Source organism: Episyrphus balteatus, chromosome 1 (assembly GCF_945859705.1).
Source record: "Episyrphus balteatus chromosome 1, idEpiBalt1.1, whole genome shotgun sequence".
NCBI lineage: Eukaryota > Metazoa > Arthropoda > Insecta > Diptera > Syrphidae > Episyrphus > Episyrphus balteatus.
In genome coordinates, this window is record NC_079134.1 from 4574933 (window position 1) to 4597233 (window position 22301).

Consider the following 22301-nt stretch of genomic DNA (forward strand, 5'->3'; position numbering starts at 1 on the left):
GTGTAGCATAATAATTGAGGTTTAGTTTTATGTTGTTCTTTAGACAACAAAATACCAAGTTTTACCTTTTATATAATGTATTTTATATACTGAAACATTAACTTTTTGGTCTCCATTTAATTTCTTTATTGACTTTGTTTAGTCTCTCAATAAAGTGAGCAAGAAATTCCATTTTTTTGTGTTCGTAGAAAATGAAGATGTCTTCGAAAATAGAAATCGTAAGAATCGTCTTGCTTTTCAAATCATTACTTACTTAATATGGGAATAATAATAGAGGTACTTGTTTTTGCTATTTCCGAAGTTGGTTTTTGTTTTTTAATATCTTGTTTAGAACTTGTACCCCATACAGTTTTTAGTTATTGCAATTTTCTGGAAAACCCTTCTAACGCTTTCGATTAAATTTTGGTGTAGGTATTGATCCAAATTATTCTAAACAAACCTCGCTTTTAGTTTTTATCAAAAAATCGTACGGGCATAAATCTCGTTAAAAGCTGAACCATTTTTATCCAAACCTTACCTTCTATGGAAGGTACCTAATGACTTTTGTAAAAAAAAAAATCAAGAAAAGATAAACTTATTCTAAAAATAAGCACTTACATTTTTTATCAATATCGTAGGAGCCGATTTTAGAAAATCAAACGTTTCTAAAATTGGTAGGTCGTGGCTGTTCTAATACCTCGTAACCCAGAAAAGTAAATTTTTCAGGAGATCTGGTTTTGATTAAGCGAAGCTCTGAAAATATCGATTTAAGGCAAACACGGTCTTTTCTATTACATCCGGATTTTTTCCAACAATATAATTGCATTATTAGCTTGGGCTAATCTACTTTTTCGGGCTTACGAGGTATTAGAGCTACAGCGACGATATGGCAGGTATAATGACTCCAAAAATCCCTCAAATATTCTCAAAAAAACGCTACACACCATGTTTGAATCGGCCAATTTTTTTTAGCTGTGCTCCTTAGCAGTAGGGCCATTGAAATTCTATCGAAAAAACTACGAAAACTTATGGTTACCACAACAATATTCTACCCTTTTTGAAAAGGTCATATCAACTTCTTACTTCTTGCCCGGTTCACAATATTGCGAGACAACGACGCGACAAGATTTTCCTTGACGATTTTAAAAATTTCCAAATAATGAAAATTATGAAACAATACACAATATTCCGATTCTCGTTGCGTTGAAATTCCGAAAATTTTGAAAAAGGACGAACGAGACGACGATTTTTCGAAAATGAAATTTTAATATTAAAATATTTTAGACAGCTTATATGGATAAACGTTTTCATAATTTCTAAATTCGAGTTAGCCTAGGTGATAAGGTGATTGCCTCGTAATCTCACCGTTCGGAGTTCGATTCTCAAAAAATAATGTTTATTTTTTTTGTTTAATTTTTTTTTACTTTGTAGAATAAAAAATCGCAGTACATATTGTGAATTTCCATACGATTTTAAAACAATTTTTTTTTAAATCGAAAACGTTCAGAAAAAACGCAACGCTCTCGTCGTTTCGCAATATTGTCAATCAGGCAACTGTGTCCAAAAAGACTGATTTTCATAACAATAAATATTAGTTCAAGACCGATATTCCTCTAGCGCCCTAAAATTACTCACCACACACCAAACTATTTTACCATCATACGACTTATTATGAGTAGTTGATCAGCCTTAAGTTATGATTTCATTCTCCAAAAAACTCTGAAAACTTAACTAATGAAAACTTGAAAAACACTAGCCTTAGTGCCGGTTTGTTCACATTCGATTATCTTTTAATCAATGATTATTCCATACAAAAATCCTTGATTAAAAGATAATCGAGTGTCAACAAACCGGCCCTTAGTCTTTGGAAAAAAAAAATTGTTAAAAAACTAGTTACTGCCCAATAAATTGTATGCTTGACAAGAGACATAATCCCGAAATTCTGAATCCCGAAAACCCAAAATTCTGAAAATCCAGAATTACAAACATTTTATTTTCCTTTGGTTCTCTTCACGAACTTCTCTTCAACTTTAACTTCGATTCTCGGAAAATAACATTGTTTTTTTTTTTGTTGAGTATTGACATGTGTTCAAATAAGGTCCTTCTGAGCCTAGAGCAATCGTTTTTCTCTGACATTGTTTTGGGAAATCCGGCTTCAGCACTGGCTGTAAGTCTAGTTTTCACTAGTAGCCTTTAAGTCATTAAGCTTGATGAATTAACTTTCCTTCCTTAGGTATAATTTTTCTGTAGCTCAACACATATCGTTTTTAAGATGCACCGAAGTCTTAAACCGATGCCGACCACTAATGTTGTCATTACCATTCTTTCATTAGAATGGCCAGAATTATCTCGAAAACGTCTCACGAAAAATATTATTTTGAAACATTAAAGCAAACTTAAAACAAAGTAAGGTCAACAATGTCTAAGTGGCCCTTAGAACAATAAAAAAAAAATATTTACATTTGAGTAAATAATCAGTGAAGCATTAAACGTCATTAGTAACTTTATTGTAAAAAATAATTTGTTTGATATTGAACTTCTTCAAAATAAATTATAAATGAGTAATTATATAATTTCTTTTTCAATAGAACATTAATATGCTGTCAGTTTCAGTTTATGTCACTATTAGTCAGTGGAGCGAAAACTACTGTATACCTTTGTTTTGAACTAAACATTTCTATTTCATCAATTTACAATGTGTTGTAATCACTACCTTGTCTATTCCCCTGTCTGCAATGCGCTCAGTTAGAAATAATTTATCAGTTAAATTTGCTTTATGCAAGTAACGCCCTTAACGTAACTGCCTAACGTCGCGTCGTGAGTGATGGATTGTCGATATCTCTAAAAATAACTCCTTCTTTTCTGCCAAAGAATCTTCGAAATAAACTTGAAATGCCTAGACCCTAGAGAATAAGTTGAACTGATTTTATTTCAAACACAACTTTCAACTCAATTAAAATTTTCAAGAACTGTGTTTTTGTAGTCGCTATAATTGCGAAAACCTTTAAACTTTTTCTTCAGAATCATACCCTTGAGATCTTTGCTAACGATGTACAAAACTAAAGAGGAAATAAAAGATTTTCAGTATAATTTTCTTAAAAGCTATTAAATCAATCGAAATATGAAAAGATTGCCTAAAGACCACTAATAACTACCTCTGTATATTATGGATGTGGGAGTACAATTTCCCACAAAGTCTTATGCTTTCATTTCGTTTTTAAGCTGGCATTAAATTATGCAAAATTATTTCAAATACAAATTATCTTTTGTTCATAATCTTATTGTTCATGCCAAAATATAAAAAAAAAAAAACTATTGGCTGCTCCCTCGCAGGAAAGAAACAAACGAAATTACTATAGTGCCCTAGGCGATAGGTAATTGATTTGGAACTGCTCTCTAACCGCCTTCATTTGGCACCTGTTTAAAAGTTTCACATGCGACGAACGTAATACTTTTCTTCTCGTCTTGAAAAAAAGTTTGTTAAATCTTTCTAATTTCTTATATGGCATCGTAAATTGTCTCCATCAAAAACAACAACAAAACATACAAGAACTCGCGACTCCAGAAACTTGTGTCACCACTCTTTAATCCCGGATTAAATGTCCCCTGTCTGGCTAGGTCTATGCGGACAAAAAAAAAAAAAAAACAACACAAACCAACAACATCATCATCCAATAACAAGAAGTATCTCAGAATCTTAATTGGGTAATTGGCCCAAGAATATCTTTGCGCACATACCTTTAACGTACGCCAGCAGATATAATATGCCTCCGGTCTGGACCCTCTCTCTTCCTGGCTGCTGGTCGTGATACCCTCGAGCGCAGCAACGCGGCAACCAATCAATTCATTCATTCATTCAAAGTTGAACCCCGGTAAATGAGTATGAAAAGTCTCTCATATTCTCCAAGAGAGTTGAGGAACAACTTTGGAGTTTGGGTTTCAGTTTTTTTTTTTTTTTTTTTTCTGCCTCTGGGACAACTTTCTTGGTGGCGCGAGATCGTCACTCGCCAAATAGAAAGAAATGAAAGAATCACACTTGTTCCGAGCAAGAAGAAATTTAACAACCAGTTTTTTATGTCGTTTGGGTTTGGATCTTTGGAAGTTGATGGCGATGTGCAGGTAAATGGTGGCGATGGTGGTGGTGGTGCTGCTGGCGGAGTGGGTTAGATAAAAGTTCAGGTGCATATGTCTAGTGTATGGACAGAGGGACTATCAATTTGCATTAGCGGACTTTGGCACACTTGGATAATGGAGACCACTCTAGAGCAACTGGACTGTTTTTTTTTAGATAAACAGTTGGTGTTGAAAGTTTAACACAAGTTCAAAAGATGGATTTCGTGAGTAAAAATCGGTAGGCAAAACTCCGTAACACTCCCAAAACCTGGAGTAAGGGGGGTTTTAAGGACCTTCGCCCTTTGAAAAAAATCTAGCTTCATCAAATTTTTACCCATTTTAGATTTCTTTACAGTTTTGGATAGAAGACATTTAGACCTTTTCAATAATGTAAAAAAAGATGTGATTCGGTTAAACCATCTAGAATTTATAAGCTGACAAAGTTCAAAAATTTCATTTTTTTCGTCATTTACCCAACTTCGACATCAATTTAAAGTATACATATCGTCGGTCTCATAAGAAAATCTCGTAGTTCCACTTTTTTTCAAAAATATGTTTTCGAAACAACATGCTGTTTTAAAAATATATTCTAAAATGATATTTATTGACAAACCGAACGAGGTATTTTTTATGAAAATTGGCTTAGAAAAAAAAAAAATGTGACGATTTAAACCCAGATACTGATATTCGAAGGTTAAGGCACCGAGCAAAAACGTTATTTAAGCACGTAGTACGATAGCTTGGGCGCCAGAATTATAACGGTTTTTTGTAAAGAAGTTCAATACAATCATTTTTTACTATGGGAAGCGGGAGGGGCAATTTTCTAAAAAACAATTTAAAATGAAAAAAAAAATATTAAAAAACAACGGCAACATTTACAGTTATAAATACGGTGACCATCCGTCCCGGTTTACCCGGGACTGTCCCGTATTTCTACAGCTTGTCCCGGGACGTATAAGTGTCCCGTATTTTGTAATTTGTCCCGTGATTGTCCCGTATTTGGACATCTCTGATTTTTGTATTCAATATTTTAAATACTTTGTTAGGAAAATAAGAAAACCGTGGCTGGAAATCAAAATGTTTCTAATTTTTCGGATAAGCATTAAGCCTAGTACGCTGCTGAAGCAAAACGAAAATTTTTCTATGCCTCCAAACTCCAAAGTCAAAAACTTTTGCTGCAAGAAAAATTGACGGGACAAATAAATGGGAGTGACAAACGATTAAAAAATCTCCATATATTCTAGCACAGGTAAGAATTTCGTTACCTAAGCTGCGTATTGTGCAACGAAAAGCAAAATTTTGTGCTGGTTTTGTATGAAAATTTTCGTTTCGCCTATCGCCTATAGACTAAGGTTTAGTTTTTTTTAAATGTTCGTCAATTATTTAGTTCCAGCTTCTATTTGTCAGGTTGCTACACCAGGTAAAATGTTTTCGAATAAAGAACAACATAGCTATGGAAGAGTAAAGAACCCAGATAAGTTTCAAAACTTTTAAGGACATGTTAAAAGTTGTGTTAAAGATCATACAATTTCAAAATCATTTAAAATAAAATTAAAGTGTTAAAAACAGTTCTCCCGATTTTGATTAAAAAAATATGTTTTTAGAAGTTATTAACAGACATTATTATAAAACCATTTTCTTGATTTCTGATATCGTAAACGACTTAAATGATTTCAACAAAAACGCTCCCATTAAATCGTTTAGGAAATCTTGATATCAAAATAAGGAAAAATTATGAAAACTCATTTAAAAAAAATTTAATTTTTTGTTCAAAAATCAATATTTTCAAAACGATCCAACGAATTTTTTATTTGCCCGGGTTTCGCTTCCAGAAATATGGTCACCGTAGTTATAAATGATACCATTTCCGAAAGGCAGAAATGTAAAATGTACATTTAATTCTAATTTTTAAATCAATATATTTCAACCAATTGTTTTTGAAATAATCGATTTTAAAGTTAAGCGTTAACCATCCTCAAACATTTTCAATAAAAATGGAGTCAGGCGAACAAGGTGTCGACTAGAGAGACTGCAATAAATTTCCGAAATTTGGTTCCCATAAAATTTTCACTCTTTGCGGATTTTTAGATAGCCTAAATTTTAGCTCGATTGGATAAATTGAAAAAAAAAAAAAAAAAACAGAGATTTTTGGAACTTTGAGCGAGTGTAAACACCATTTAGCCTTATGCAATCGAGCTGAAATTTGGACTATCTAAAAATTTGCAAAAGCTGAACATTTTATGGAATTCCGCCTAAAAGTATTTGACAAAAAAAATCTATGAGAGTTGCGGTCACTTTTGTGGCAACGGTAACAATTCCACATTTTCGTCGGCCAGAAATGTTTTAATCAAATGAGCGTTGTGAATTGGCTCATTATCTTGCTGAAAAATCCAGTGTAAATGTGCCAATAATCCTTTTTATAGCGAGTTAAAAGAAGTATTTTGGTTGATTCTTCTTTCAATAGTTGGGGTGTTTTGTTTGAAATCCCCTTTCTCTGCCTAGTAAGGATCCAATTTTCATAAAATACAGTCTTTTCTCTATTCCACATCACCTAAATGAGATCCCCGTTCTGCGTACTAGACCTACGTTACCCTAATCATTCTCGAAGGTTTCTATAAATAAAGACCAAGTGAGCGATGACTTATGAAATAAACCTTATTTCATACCCACTTAGCCGAAATGATTCCAATTATGTTCTTTTTCTTCCACAAACTAAACCAATAATTTATATTTGTTGAAAATCTTAGAAACATACTTTTCTATCTCACTGTTCTCATAGCAAGATCACACAAAACTTGGTCCATCGATCGAACACTTTATCCCCCAACCTGCATTGGCTCTATTTTTATTGGCAGCTTGAACAGAACACAGCTATAGCACGAGGTACCGTTCATTTGAATGACTTCTTCACCTTGCAGGCAGACTTCTTGTTGGCTTAGCCATCCACAACAGCGACGACCGACTACGATAACAACTACGAAGCTTAACAAGAAGAAGAGGACGAAAGAAGCAACAAACAATAAAAAAAAAAGAAGATTATAATGTCGACTTGCATATGCCTTGGTGCCAGTTTACAGTTGTTGCCCCCACCTGAGTGCTCCCAACTGCATAAACATTATTTCTCTCCCCCTGCTGCTGCTGCTGGGATCTTGGAAGAATAAGAAAAACTGCGTTTATCTGACGTTCAATATCTCATCATGTGCCTTGTGTATGGCAGAGCAGGTAATACATTGAACATTTTTCACTGGAAATTCAATCCCAGCCCCAAAGCTTAGTCATAGTCAAGTCATATCATTGAGCATACGATCCTCGTCAAATTGATTGGTTTGACATACAGAGAGCGCCATAGAACAATTTGCCCATCGCGCAACCGACACAGTAACAACGATGACGGACGGTGCAGTTCAGCGGCTCAGTGACTTGGCGGCGGCGGCAATGGATCAATCTTTCCGCGTGCACCTTGATTATTATGCATCGCGCCAGTACGTTTTTTTCACGGTACCCTACTCGCTCAAGTGACCTCTCTTTTTTTTTAGTTGCTTTATATAAAAGCTGTGCCTGGTGCACTTGGTAATGATTGTTCATGGAAATTTACATTGCACCGTTAGGTCTTATAATCTCAATCTCTCAAGCCATCACTACGATATCTGATAAAAGTCTCTCTCTCACTCTATTCTATTGAAAATATTCTATTCCACGAGAGGGCGTTCACACCACCACCGTGCATATCGAGCCTGTGGTGTCGATGGCGGCGGCTTCGAGCTTGGGAGTGATTCTAGGAAGACATTTATGATGCACACACCAGGAAATATAATGGCGCGGTGCAATATTCTCTTTCTCTCTTTCTACTTCGATTATCCGTAACATCAACTTACTCGGGAGACCTGGCATACTGATGCTAGGCTAGGCCAGGTATAGAGTATAATATCCATGCACTGGCTGAACTGGCTGAATTCATATATGCAAGATCAGGTTAAGGCTGTTGCGGTGGAGGAGTTCCTATAATAATATTGCTGTTTGCTGTATTGCAAGTTGCAACCACAGAATCCACATATGCTCTCTGCGAATGCACAGTTCCTTCCTTGGTTGCTGCACTTGAAGGTATCCCACGGTATGGTATCGTTTTCTGTCTGACAAATAGCCTCGTTCCTCGCCCAAGATTCCTCAGTCGCATGCATGGTGTGTCTCCCTTCTTCTAGATGCAGATGGATATTCAATCGACCGCAGAGCTATTAAGTAATAGTCTGCCTGCCTTCAGCTGGCTTCCCTGTGTGTTGTAATTCAGTGCACGTCTGACGTCTATTTTGTGTATAAATTGAAAACCCCTATACACAACCAAATTCGTGATTGCTAAAGGTCACAATGGACACCGCAGGTCAATTCAATTTAAGCCAAAGGTGACGTCTTGTTTCTAAAAAAAAAAAGAGGGACAAATGGCTAAGCTCCATAATTGAGCATTTTGATAAAATGGAACAAGAGTTCAGAAAAAGTCTAAATTTTTTCTGCGACGTATAGATATGGCGTGCTAGCGAAAATGGGGAGAGTGACCTTAGCAATGAATTTACGACTCGAACTCGGACCGTGTGCTAATCTTAATCAGTTTTTATTGAATTGCACTGCATATGTTGGTACACAGCATACACTCGCTTATGAAGGGGGTGCATGTTAGCCAGTCTGGTTCCTCCTCTGGGTATAATATGTTTGCTTCTTGTTTTGCATGTCAGTGGCATATAATTAAGCAGCAAGCAGCCTTGCGTGCTGCCATAATAGCAAGAATATTATTTTTTTTTTTTTTTTGGAATTTCACTAGCTTAGGTTTATAATAACTAGTAGTTTGGCAACATTAGCAATTGCAGGGAAGAAAAAAAAACGAGAGGAAAATATACTGTCAGTGACCTTATGTGGGAGAATTTTAAAAATTGGGTGTGGTTTTGTGGTTTGTTCTTGAAGGAAAATGGAAATTAATTCATAGGTCACGTCACACTAATCGAAAAGGTGATTTGTATGCAATGGAGCTTTGTGGAAGGGTTGAAAAAAAAGGATCACCCTCATATTATGGCACGAAGGTCTAGGTTTTTGATTTATTTCCATGACGATTCAGTGAAAGTTTAATTAAAAATAGCTGTCTGAAAAGTTGCAGTTTATACAGAAGGAAATTTGATAGTTTTTGATTCGTTTTCTAGGTTTTATAAAATTCTTGGTTTTGAGAAGAAACAGACACAAAGCATGGCTTCAAAATGAGGCTAAAGTTTTCTTTCAGGAACTTGATTCAATACGGATCCAAAGATACCAGAAAGAAAATTGCGCTTCTGTGTGTATACTTTCTAATTGTTCAGAGTGTTCTTTTGGATAAGGTGTCAGAAATTGCAATTTATTAAACATCTACTTTGTTCCCATAATGACAATTCATTTCTAGAAGTTTGGTTATAATGGTTGACTGAATTTTAAGTTGAACGCTACTTCACCAGGTCACCCATGATTTCTCTGAAACTCTAGGTTTGAATTTGAGTTAATTTGCTTTGTAAGCTGCATTGCTTCCTATAAGATGGCTTAAGCGCAGGTATTGATTGGCTTTCAAAGATAAATTTCAAATACAGAAAGAAACACACTTCTACAGCTAGGTTGGATTCTAAATACCTGCTTCCAGTTGAGCGCATTTTTACTAGCTCTTTAAGTATGATTTTATTGTTTACACTTCAGAAATTTTTATTGTTATTCGTCTCCTTCCGATTTTTCTTCATACTTTTGTTTAAATATTTCTATCAATGACAGTACCTCCCAGTGGCGTATCCAGAAAAATTTTGGAGGGGGCTGGAAAATTTTTCAAAATTTTTTTAGAGGGTAAATGCGAAAAAAATTTCATTTCTTTTTATTAATCTTTGATCGAGAGTTAAACGCTGTGCTTCGGTACTGAAAGTGGTATACCTAGTTGCATTATAGTGCTCTCGACAGATTCGTACTACTGTCTCCTCCTTTCACATTCAGAGTACCTAGTGTTTTTTCAAAGTTCTTGTGTCGCAAACATTTTACACAAACAGCAAGGAATTGAGTCATCCTTAAAAAAAAATGTGCTGAATCCAAAACTGTTTACAGATTAATTTATATCACGTCAAGAGTTTTTGGGCTATACTTATCAATTTTTTCGTTATATACGACCATGTTCCGCAATTCGAACGAAAGTGAATTCAAATCACTTTTCAATTTCACGTGAAATGAAATATCAATATTCTTCATTTCGATCGGTTTCGAAAACTTCGAAATTGCTTCTAACTGTCAAAACTGAAGGATCTTCCATTTTTATTTTATTTCTAAAGTGAAATTACTGCAATTCATTGGAAAAGGCCCCCAAATTCAAGAACAGAAACATAGTGAATTAAATTCTAAATTGAATTGAAAATCTAAATGAGTGAAAAAATGCGGAACACCTATTTCACTTTTGGGCAAATGAATACGCAAAAAGTGAAATGCAGAACGTGAAAGTCACAAAAACTAATTTTAAATGAAATTCTTTTTGATCCGAAATATATATGCTTTTTCGTAATATGTTGCTCTTTAATCCAAATCGGAAGCGCAATACTGCAATTTTCTTAAAGAAACCTGTTGACCACTTAGATTTTGAGATATTAAAAATTTCTATTTCCAATATCTTTGAGAAAAATATTATTAATAAAAAGTAAATATTTGATCAAATACGGCGTTTTGAGATTGCATAAGAAGTTTTGCAAAAATTTAACGGTGATGTAATTGGACGTCAAAATACTAAAAAAATTATCTAAAAAAGTCGGAATTGGCCTGAAATCCAAAAAAAAAATTATCACAATCCTCATCGTCAGCTAAGGCTCTTACTCAAACAAACCCAAACAGCCATTCCAGAATTTGGAGGGGGTTCGAGCATCTGTGCTGCCTCTAAATCTCTAAGATTTACGAACAAGTTTTAGTTAATCATGTACATTATGATGAAATCAGCTAAATAAAAACATGATCTTGAAGACTTGGGGGGGGGGGGCTTGAGCCCCCTGAGCCCCCCCCCCCCCCCCTCAATACGCCACTGGTACCTCCGTATTCTTCTCCAGAGTGATAATAAATTTCGACTTTCCAATGTTATAAAAAGACGACGTCCTGTTTTCAGAGTACTGCTTTATAAAGCGGACTATTTCCTTTTGCTGGTTTGCGAAAACATATTTTTTTGTCCTATGTAAGTCCTGTGATTAAAACCAAAAGATAGATATATCTTCACCGATGATTTGCACTGAGTCAAGATTCGACACTTCTTTATTTGCCGTGGTCTCAATATTATGCGGAAACGTGTCCTCAAAAACTTGCTGCACTTTTATTTCGGTATTCCTAAAATAAAAATTTGTAAGAAATTATTCTTGTTTTGATCGCCCTTGCAAGAAACTTCTCCTGGCTAACTTTAAGACTAGGTAGTTGTTTCGTCAAATGTGAACTCTGACGATTTTTTCTGGAACTTCGTCGCACTCTCTCCAAAGTTTTCGTTGCTGAAAGTCTCATATCAGCTCGTATGCAAATGTTTCGGGTTAGTCTCTTTCTGACCTGGGGTTGCGACTAGGTTTTTCATATAATTTTTGGGTCGTTGAAACCGAATCCGAAGTCCGTTTTGCCCCATCACGTCAGGTTTTCGAGATAACCTCAAAAAATGTCACGAAAACAAAAAATTTTGTTCTCTGATCTGGATGTGCGAATATGTTAATCATATAGTTTTTGGATCTCTGAATCCAGATTCAGATTCAATTTTGCCCTATCACGTCAGGTTTCTGAGATATCCTCAAAAAAATGTCAAAACCAAAAAAAACAAAAGGTCTTATCTGGAGTTGCGACTAGGTTTTTCATATAGTTTTTGGGTCGCTAAAACCGAATCCGAAGTTTATTTTGCCTTATCACGTCAGGTTTTTAAAATATCCTCAAAAAATTTCTAAAATCAAAAAAAAAGTTCTTATCTGACATTTTTTGAGGATATCTCAAAAATTTGACGTGATAGGGCAAAATTGACTTCGAATCTGGATTCAGCGATCAAAAAACTATATGATTAACATATTCGCACATCCAGATCAGAGAAAAAATTTTTTTCGTTACATTTTTTGAGGTTATCTCGAAAACCTGACGTGATGGTTAAAAACGGACTTCGGATTCGGTTTCAGCGACCCAAAAACTATATAAAAATCATAGTTAACCCCAGGGCAGGACTTTTATTTTTTTTTTGTGTGGCTGTGCTATTATTTGGAAAAGTAACAGTGCGTTGATTGGAACAATGGATGCCGATACAGGAAACATTTTATCCTTCCTCGACAACGACGCGTAATCCGTAATCAACAAAGTTTGATTCTATCAGCAAAAAAGCTTGTTGCTTCTTCTTCTGATTCTCCGTTCAATAACCCGCAAGAGAATACATTGAATTAGATTTTGGTGTCATGTCTTCAAAATAAACAAAAATATCAAATAAAGAATTTACATCATCCTAAAACTCACACCCACTATGAAAAATTATTTTTATCTACATTTTCTTATTGACTTTTGTATTTCTAAAAAAAAAACAAAAATATTCCTCATTCAAACAGCTTCAAGATTATGTTCGTTCATCACCACGAAACCAAGTAAATATTTGCAAAAACACAAAATTCAATCTAATACTCACTTCTTCTTCCAATATCCCTAAAGGGGCTTAATAAAAATAAAAACAAAATCGACTCATTTCTCAGCTCACTCTCGACAAACATACACACAAATAAGTATACTCTGTTGATTCCCATGATTTTAAATGTAACAACAACAAAAAAAAATGTAACAAATCCCATGATTCCAATGTATTTATCTACTCAGTGTGTATTGACTCTTCTCAAGACTCCAAGGGTTGGCTGCTGAAGCTCGTAAAGTATTTCACTTATCATATCTCTGCAGCATGTGTAGTATATCTCTACTCCAAATCTCGCAATCATTTAAGTGCAAATTCGTGTCATAAACAAATGCGAACAAACCAGCCACCATCAAGTCGGTGGTAATTGGGCTGGCATTACCCAGGGGCTTACATCACATCTATTGGTTTGACTCCTCTCTCTCTCTCTCTATACTCTCACGTATATAATATTTATAAAACGTGTGCATTGTAAATGTTATTTTTAACAAAAGTAAATAATTTAAGCTAACGTCTATAAAAAGAAAAACAAAACAAAAACACATTAAATGGTGAATGTAAACTATCGACATTTTTGTTTGAGTTGGCTGGCTATGGTGTGCCTGGGGGTTCCAATCTAGGACCACTACTTTTTTATTTTTTTTTATTTTTCTCTGTTTACCAAGCGCTCACTATCAGCGTACAATCAAAAAGTAAAAGCATTAAATTAATAGCATTTTCGCATCGATATCGCGATATACTTAGATGTAGGAGCTCACAGACACACAATCCTGCCACATGTATCCGTATCTTTGTATCTGCATCGTCTCAAAATAAATCATTCATTCGATGCACAATCACTTGTAATAGTTTGATTGCAGTAGAGCGCGTGTTGTGTATAAAACTGCTGCAAACAGTTCGACACTTTGCGGTGGTTGTTGCAGGTTTTCTTGTGATCGTTGGCGTTGTTGTATTTTTAACCGATTCGATTGTGAAAATGATCAGTTGTCTGATCGTAGTCATGTGCGAGGATCACCATAGAAGTGATCCAGCTTCACATCAAGCTCGAGACAGACGTAAGAGAGAATATTTTGCGTGACTTGACGTCGTCACTCCTGCACTCTTTGCTGATGGCAATAGGGTAAAACTATACAATACGCCCCACTTTTTTTTAATCTTCAATAAAACAAAAAAAATAAAGGAAATTAATAGTTTTTTTGGTAAATATAAAAAGTATAGTCTTTTTTCTTACTTTTGGCATATTCATATGTACTAAAATATGTTAGCATATATTATACAGGGTGTCCCACAGTCACCGCCCCAAACGAAAACCATGGATTCCTGAGGTCATTTTAAGTCGAAAAACTTAAGAGGTAATTTTCTCGTTTTCGTCCCGTTTTCGAGTTACCACGGTTTTTATGATTTTTGTTCTCTTTTCCCTTATCTAGCTTTATCTTTGCCAAACTACGTTTGATTTGAAAATTTTTTTTTAAAACCAATCAAGAATTTATTACAGTTTTAGTTTGTCTCAAAACTTTTTTTTCTGCGGACAACCGTTTCTACACAATTTGGCATCAAACACAATTTTCTTCGTTTTTTAAGTTGTTTTTTACACTTTCATATCATTTAAGTCAAAAAAACACGTTAATGAGTATTAATTTTTTGTGCTTTTTATTAAAGCCCAGTTTATTTTCATAAAAAAATAAGTTTTATTTCATAAAAAAGGCTACTGAAAGTAATTAAAAAAAAATAAACAAACTGAGTGATTTAAAAAAAAAAATAATTTTTAAATAAAAAATTAATTTAAATGAATTAAAAACTTTTTCTGAGCTGTTGTGTTAAGAAAAGAACAAATAGATAAAGCTCAGAAAAAGTTTTAATTTATTTAAATTAGTTTTATATTTAAAAATTATTTTTTTTTTTTAATTCACTCAGTTTGTTTATTTTTTTTTAATTAATTTCAGTAGCCTTTTTTATGAAATAAAACTTATTTTTTTTATGAAAATAAACTGGGCTTTAATAAAAACCACAAAAAATTAATACTCATTAACGTGTTTTTTTGACTTAAATGATATGAAAGTGTAAAAAACAACTTAAAAAACGAAGAAAATTGTGTTTGATGCCAAATTGTGGAGAAACGGTTGTCCGCAGAAAAAAAAGTTTTGAGACAAACTGAAACTGTAATAAATTCTTGATTGGTTGTAAAAAAAATTTTTCAAATCAAACGTAGTTTGGCAAAGATAAAGCTAGATAAGGGAAAAGAGAACAAAAATCATAAAAACCGTGGTAACTGAAAACGGGACGAAAACGAGAAAATTACCTCTTAAGTTTTTCGACTTAAAATGACCTCAGGAATCCATGGTTTTCGTTTGGGGCGGTGACTGTGGGACACCCTGTATATAAATCGTTTAAAAAAAGTTCATGTGGGGCGTTTTGTAACTCATTTGCTGGGTAAAACGCCCCACACCAGTGACAAAACGCCCCTAAGGAAAAAGTAGGTACAAATGTACTAAATTAGAAAAATTAAAATAATTTATTTTGGAATATAGAATTTTGAGATGCTTTGCGGCCGCAAATGTTGCAATCTGGTATGTATACATGGTAAAAAAAAAATCGTGCAACGCCATATGGCAAGATATGCGCTGAAAACTAAACTTCTTTAAAAACGGTCCTGTAATAATTTTTGTTTTTGACCATAATGGCCGCAGTGTCGTCTTTTTGTAATTTAATGCAATTCTTAAGCATATAGCAAATAAAAAAAAATGTTAATGAGTATTTTACTTCATAATTTACTGGGGCGTATTACACTTACCGTACTGGGGCGTTTTGTAAATTTCGAAGTGCAATACGCGCATGCAAAAATATAGCAATCCAAACTGATTTCAAGGAATTGCCAAAAAAGGACTAAGAAGCCCAATTTTTGAACTTTCAAAATATATATATCAATTTGATATGGTCTTTATACTTTTTGAAAAAATGAAATTTTGTCTGCGCTCTCCGCAATATGTTTTGGTCCCAAATTTTTGTTTTGCAGTTTTTTTCTTTTCAGGGCACACAGATTACTACAACTCAATAACACAATTGACGAGCAACTTAAATTAGTTTGAACAGTTTTCGTTTTGTTTGTCTAACAACACCTGTTTGCGTACGAGACTGGTGGGGCGTTTTGTAAACTGGGGCGTATTGTATAGTTTTACCCTAAGTATAACGAGTTTACAAACAATAGAATGGACAACCACAATGCTGCTGCAGGCTGCTTCCAATTGTTCTGGTCTCAGAGTCAAGAGAAAATATACATTGCACTCAATTACAGCTCGACTATAAGCAAACAGCTTTAAGGCATGTTTGTTCCCAGGCACGCAGTGATCTTTCACGTCACTCCCATCTAGAGAGCCAGTTCTTCACATACTCGTATATGGCCACCAAAATTAGGGTTTGGATAGCATCTCACACACTCTAGACAAATCGTGGGAAATCCTAGATTGTCTTGGATAGAAAAAAAAAAAAAACAGGTAAACCTTTCCCAGCCAACTGCTTCATGGAATGTGTGTGGATTTGCTTCGCGAAGAGGAGACCCATGTATAATATACAGACAATTTAATTAAAGCGAAGAAGATGCAGAATCTAATAACCCGTGTAATTAATGCACCCACAACTAAATAGTGATTTCACTCACTCCCTCCTTCATGATGAAAAGATTCTCATGTATCTACACGATGAGGGTCTGTGTGATGTCTACTAGCAACTTCAAGAAACACGTCTTGGCGGACGTTAACTTTTCCAGCTAGATCCGCTTTATGGGAGTTTATTTTTTTTGTTTTCATTTGCAACCATGGGAAGTTGCAATCCAATCGGATATGCACAAGAGGTCTAAAGAATGTGTGATGAAGCTCTGTTGCATATAGATGCATTTGGAAAGGTAAATATTAAATTGGCTCAACAATAATTAACACGGTTTACATGGTTTGGTTATGCTTTGTGAAAATTTAGATGAAAAGATATGACAGCGACAGCTATATAAGAGCACAATGGGATTGATTTTGGGTAACCTATTTTAATGATCTAGATTTGTGGGAACAGCGAGGTGAAACTCTTTAAATTTGGTGTTCCAAAATAAAAATTATAATTTACCTATTAGATAGAAAAAGAGAAAAAAAAGTGTTTAAAGCTAAAATTTTAACATAAGTTCTGGAGACAGCACTGATCTCTATAAACACTGGGTAGTCGATTTTTCTACTTCGATTGAAGAAGTGAATATATGTTAAATCAATAGGTAAATCAGCGGATGTTATACCGCCACGACTTTGCGGAAAACGGAAGGCAAATACTCTGGTGAATCCGCAGGAATTAATAATAGTCTTGAAGAAAAATAGTAGAAGTCAACAAAAGATCTAATAGATGTACGACTTCTGTTGCAAAACTCAAATCACAATGTTTTTGTAGATTCGCTAAGACTTTAAACGGCCCTTAACTTCACAGAAATTGAAAGAAAATTTTTTTTTTTAATAAGTTGGAACCTGTGCCCATGTTCTGTAACTTTTATCACTGGCGATAAAATATTTCAATGACCTTAAAATCCATTAAACCTCATCAAAATAAAAGAAATTTTGTTCCAGATCATAATTTCTTAATTCATAAATTCTGAATTTGAAATAAATTTTTTAGAGATTTTAGAGACGTTGAAAAACGTTTATCGCCAGTGATAAAGTTACAGAACAGGGGCCCTGGGGTCGAATTACGGCATACGTTCGTTAACGAATGAATGCTGTGTCCCTATCATTTTCTAACAGTTAAATAGAGACAGAAATAGTCAAAACGTTAACGTATGATCGTGTGCTGTAATTCGACCCCTAGACCTAATATGATACCTTAAGCTCAAAACCGAGCAAGGAATCGCTTTAATGAACATGTAACTATGTTTAAAGGACTGGTCGGGTAAACCTGAACATCATAAATTGGGGCTTCATTTCAGATTTTATGATGCAAGTGAATGTGAATTATATGCCCCAGAAAAATAAGTAAATTGGTGATATTTACATTATGCAATGGCAAAGTTTGATGCTTTTCGGTGATATGTTCTATCTACCTCTTATAGATTTCTAGTGCCGTCTTCTGGAACATAAAATATGTGACACTGTTTTATTAAACTTTAAACAATTTTTAATATCGTTTATATTAGTTAAAATAAATGTATCGAATCGATCGAATGAAGCCTGACCCCAACCTGAAAACTGTTGCTTTTATATTAGTTTGAATTGCTTACAAACACGTTGCTTCAGCTTGTGTTGCATAATATCGGGTCTTATATCAGGGCGTTTCGACACAAGAAATTTTTGCCAGCAACAACTCTTGTTGTCTTGAGTTCACCCGTCCATCTTTAAGCTAATCCATTTCTTTTTTTAAGAGCCAATGGGCTCTATTCCTCTCTATATTTCCAATATTTCGTTGTACAGAGGGCTTAGTAATTGTTCACAATTATTTTCCAAATCAAAAAAATGTTTGCCATCAAGTGAAACTAGTATTTCGGTGTAGCCGATATTGTTGCCGATACAAACTCAAAAAGATGAAATGTTTTTGAGATGTTTCCATCAACAAATTCAAAGTTTCAATCAGATCTCGTCAAAATTACATATATGGCATAACACTGAGAATTGTAACAAAATAATTTAAATTTATTTTGGTACAAGTAGTGTGTTGTTATTTCTGAAATGTTGCAAAAAAGCCTTGAAATTCAACTTTTTTGTTTATTTTTGCACTAATAAATGTTGACAGCAATCGGAAATACTGGCAACATGTTGCACCTACACCTCACTTTTGTATAGCCAAAGACTGATTTGTCAAAAATTTGAAGTATTTATAGGTGTTGGTTTTTGTTGCTTATAGGTACATGTTGCTATCAACAAACTTGAAATAGTTGGCCACTTTATCTGAGTTACCTACTAAATGTTAAGTTTCAGGTCAACCTACAATGTTTTATTGCTGAAAATAAGCTCGAAGTAGTTTTTAACTTGGCTTTTAATGGCACTCGTTGCGTGTACTTCTCTAAAATAAAATGTTGCTAGTATCAAATTTCTGGAGCCTGGCTTCATTTCTGTCACTTAGAGGTAACAATTGATATTGCCAACAACAATTTGTGCTGTCAAGTTTCTTCTTTTAAAGTTTTTTTTTTTACAGTTTTGAAATTGTTGAAAATGTAGTAGCTAATACCTGAAAACTTACATACATGAACGTAAAATGTTTCAATCAACAAGTTGCAAGGCCGTTGTAATTGTCTTGAGTTGCTTATCAAAAAGAAACTACTATTTGAACGTATTTTACTTGACTCGAAAATGTTCCTGCTTATAGTTAACAGTTCTTATAGAAAAATGTTGCCAGCTACAAATTTCATGCTTATGGCCTAGACTCATAGTTGAATGCTGGAACCATAAATTACTTTTAAAACACTGTTGAAGTTCCTTGATTGAAAATGGCTTTTCTATTTATAAATTTTGGGTCCGGAAAATGTTGAGAGATATACCTATCAATTCCGAACAACAATGTTTCTAGACATCAATTTGCAAATATGCTGCTGGCCCCATAGGTTAATAGTCATGCGTTTTGCTTCAAGAAAAATTTCCTTCGCTTTAGAAAATCCCATTCCAAAATACAATGTGCGATTAATCTTTAACCAATCTCCATCAAAGCCTATTCCAAATGCAACAACATTCAAAATTACCCATCATCATCAAAGAAGAACTAATAACAAAACAAAATTTCATCTAACCCAAAACCTCCGCAAGCACCATTGCATATCACCTAGGGAAGCAAAAATTTCTCATAAAATTCGTGACTTAGAAATAATGAAATCCTATCTTCTACTCCTAACCCAGCCAACACACATTAAACTAAAAATCCTAATACCAATCATAGCATCCAATCCATGGAGCAGCTTCGAAATAAGAGTGAAACTCTTTAATGAAACTCTTTTAAAGCCTTAAACTACAATAATAGTTAATAGAAGCTTACTCTCGAGCGCAGTGTGTCTACTTAAGGTAAAAGGAAAAGATTTCCAAGTGCTGACCTTTTTAACACTCGCTAGCAGTTTGCCATCGATGATATCTCAAGCGAATCGCTTGCCCTCAAAACTTAATACCACCATAAGGCACAAAACTATGCATAGTTACTTTAGTTGGTAGTTTATATTGGACTTAAATTAACGAGTCTGCGGCGTGACATGACATGATGTTTTGAGAGCATAGCATGCAATCATCAAAAACTTGTTCAAACTCCTTTAGCATAACCACCGACGATGACGATGGACAACGGGTCAAAGGCCATTCTTGATTAGAAAAAAAAAACTGGGCGAGGGAATTGTAATTCTTTTGAGGCTAAATGGAGGATTTCTTCCCCTTTTGATTTGTTTGCAAGTCGTGGTTTTTCCCTCCTAACTCTGATGTGTTCCATCATAAATTTGTGCATTGCTGGGAGAGTTAAACCTATTAACATGGAATTTACATATTTCGCATGGATTTGGGGAATTAGAGCGGAAAATCACAACCGCTTCTTGCTTCCTTATTACATCGACTTCTAGTACCTGGAGTATTATAGTAAAATGGCTATCTGCCTTCTTCCACCTTTTGGAGTTGGTTTCTACTTCTGATGTTTTGATTGTTGGCTAGAATATAGGGGCCGCATTGGACATAAAAAGGCCTTCATTGGACATAAAATTGCTCTCTATAAATAGGTTCGGGTAAGGAGGGAAGAAGAATGGAGGGCAGTAGACAATAGACGACAATAAATTGTAGTAACTGGATCATAAGACCGTAGAGAGTTAACAGTAAACCGTAGACAGTAGAGGCTGTAGACCCAGTAGACCCAATATACCTATTAGACCAGTAAACTACTTAACCAGAAGAGAGTAGGCAGTGGACAGTACACAGTAGAGACAGTAGACCCAGTAGACAGTAAGCAGTAGCCAGTAGACCCAGAAGATCCAGTAGACCAAGTAGACGCAGTAGACCCAGTAGATCAGTTGATAGTAGAGGGACTAGACCCAGCAGACAGTAGACCAAGTAGACCCAAAAGACCCAGTAGACCAAGTAGACCCAGTAGACCAGTAAAATACTAATCAGTAGACTATACACAGTTCACAGTAGTGATAAGACAGACATAAGGGCTAGGCAGTGAACAGTAGACCCAGTAGACCAGTAAACTAGTAGACCAGTAGAAATTAAACCAAGTAGATCAGTAAACTACTAAACCAGTAGGTAGTGGACAGTAGAGACAGTAGACCCAATAGACAGTAGGCAGTAGACAGTAGACCCAGAAGATGAAGTAGACCAAGTAGACGCAGTAGACTCAGTAGATCAGTAGACCAAGTAGACGCAATAGACCAGTAAACTAGTATACCAGTTAGCTAGTAGACCAGTAGAAAGTGGCCCAAGTAGACCAGTAAACTAGTAAAACAGTAGACCCAAAAGATCCAGTAGACGCAGAAGACCCAGTAGACCAGTTAAATACTAGATCAGTAGACTGTACACAGTAGACACTAGGCAGTGGACAGTAGACCCAGTAGACCAGTAAACCGACAAACCAGTAGACGGTAGGCAGTGGACAGTAGACAGTAAAGGCAATAGAGGCAGTAGACCCAGTAGACCAGTAAACTACTAAACCAGTAGGCAGTAGACAGTAGACGCAGTAGACCCAGTAGATCTAGTAGACAAAGTAGACGTAAAAGCCCAAGTAGACGCAGTAGACCCAGTAGATCGAGTAGACCAAGTAGACGCAGTGCCCACAGTAGACCAAGTAGACGCAATAGACCAGTAAACTAGTATACCAGTTAGCTAGTAGACCAGTAGAAAGTGGCCCCAGTAGACCAGTAAACTAGTAAAACAGTAGACAGTAGAGGGAGTAGATCCAGTAAACAGTAGACCCGAAAGATCCAGTAGACGCAGAAGACCCAGTAGATCAGTAAAATACTAGATCAGTAAACTGTACACACTAGACACTAGGCAGTGGACAGTAGACCCAGTAGACCAGTAAACCGACAAACCAGTAGACGGTAGGCAGTGGACAGTAGACAGTAAAGGCAATAGAGGCAGTAGACCCAGTAGACCAGTAAACTACTAAACCAGTAGGCAGTAGACAGTAGACTCCGTAGACCCAGTAGATCTAGTAGACAAAGTAGACGCAGTAGCCCAAGTAGACGCAGTAGACCCAGTAGATCGAGTAGACCAAGTAGACGCAGTGGCCACAGTAGACCAAGTTGACGCAATAGACGCAGTAGACCAGTAAACTAATAGACCAGTAGAAAGTAGACCCAGTAGACCAGTAAACCAGTAGACAGTAGAAAGTACTTACAGTAGACAGTTGAAAGAAGACTGGAGAGAAAGAAATAAAAGAAGAAATAGAACTCGCGCCTTTCATTTTTTGTCTCAAGTATGACCCTGCACCCAAAACGGTGCATGTAGACGGAAGAAGATGAAAATCGTTTCATCACGCTTATCGGCAAAACAACGCGCGCGCGCAGCAGCATACCGGTTTTCCAATTCCAGTGCTGCTATCAACCAATGTAGCCTTGGAGTTAGTGTAGTGTCGGCTG

At 35.4% G+C, this 22301-nt stretch overlaps 1 protein-coding gene across 4 annotated transcripts in view; it reads left to right on the top strand.

Annotated features, from left to right (window-relative positions):
* Nucleotides 1–22301, top strand: part of LOC129905316 (protein spire) — a 133308-nt gene that overhangs the window by 36455 nt on the left and 74552 nt on the right. The gene's annotated exons all lie outside the window — the stretch shown is intronic.